The sequence below is a fragment of the Tupaia chinensis genome, unplaced genomic scaffold (genome assembly GCF_000334495.1).
Source record: "Tupaia chinensis unplaced genomic scaffold, TupChi_1.0 Scaffold000355_1, whole genome shotgun sequence".
In the NCBI taxonomy this organism is placed as follows: Eukaryota; Metazoa; Chordata; class Mammalia; order Scandentia; family Tupaiidae; genus Tupaia; species Tupaia belangeri.
In genome coordinates this window covers 12,683,958-12,684,986 of record NW_006159850.1, presented here as the reverse complement: position 1 = coordinate 12,684,986, position 1,029 = coordinate 12,683,958, and the positions used below count along the sequence as shown (strand labels likewise).

The 1,029-nt window shown below is 37.6% G+C and overlaps 1 pseudogene; it reads right to left on the bottom strand.

The window, feature by feature from the left end:
- LOC114008561 (protein CEBPZOS-like) lies at positions 1 to 416 on the bottom strand (annotated as a pseudogene).
- Between the last annotated feature and the right edge of the window lie 613 nt (positions 417 to 1,029).

The following is a 1,029-nucleotide window of genomic DNA, read 5'->3' as shown; positions in this document are numbered from 1 at the left end:
CTAATTCTTGCTGTTCAACCATTTTTTCTTGATCTTGTTTTCTGATCCTATACATTCCAGAGTGTTTGATGGCTTTGTAATAAACTTCTAAAATGAAAGGGAATTTCTTATTCATTGTTTGCCTAAAATCTTGGCTTGTGTTCATCTTATTAAAAAAAAATATGCTCCCGGGGCCAGCAGGTGGCATGGTGGTTAAAGGCACTGGACTCCCACATAGCCGACCACGGTTCAAGTTCTGGACCTGGTGGCTTGCTTTCTCACTTTCTCTCTCTCTGTCTCTCTCTGGTCAAATTGGAGAATAATAATAACAAAGCTAAGAATAATTCTTAAAAAAATGCTCCCCAAATACCCATAAGTTCAGCTACTAAAATTCCTTTAGATATCTTCTTTGCCAGTGGTTCCATAAAGCAGGCCATCCTGAAACATGAGCTTTCCAGGCTCCTTTATTATTATTTTTTTAAGGTCTTTTCTTGGGAGTCATCAGGTGGCATAGTGGTTAAGGCAGCTGGACTCAAACCTGGCCAACTGCAGTTTGATTCCCAGACCTGGCAACTTGTTTTCTCAATTTCTTTCTCTGTCTCTCTGGTGAGCGCCTATAGCAAATTGAAAATAATAACAATAAATTAAATAAATAATTCTTTTAAAAGTTCTTAATTAAATTTATTTTTATTTATTTAGTGATTTTGTAATTTTGCTGCAGGGTGTGTACATTCACTAGAGAGACAGAAAGAGAGAGAAATACAGAGGGGAAATAAGAGAGTACCCTTGACAGGGAATGATCACGCTGCGATTCCTGCTCCTCCATTTCTCTTAAGGATTTTGGGTGTAAATACACACACACACACACACACACACACACACACACACAAGCTGCCACGTCTGGGACTTAAAGCGCTTAGTTGGCCAGGTGGAATCTAGCTGTCTTAACCACCATGTCGCTGGCTGATCCTTGAGCTACTTTATTAATCTTTCATTTTAATAGATTTTTCTAAAATTTTCTTTTCTTTCTTCCTTTTTTTAAAAATTTAT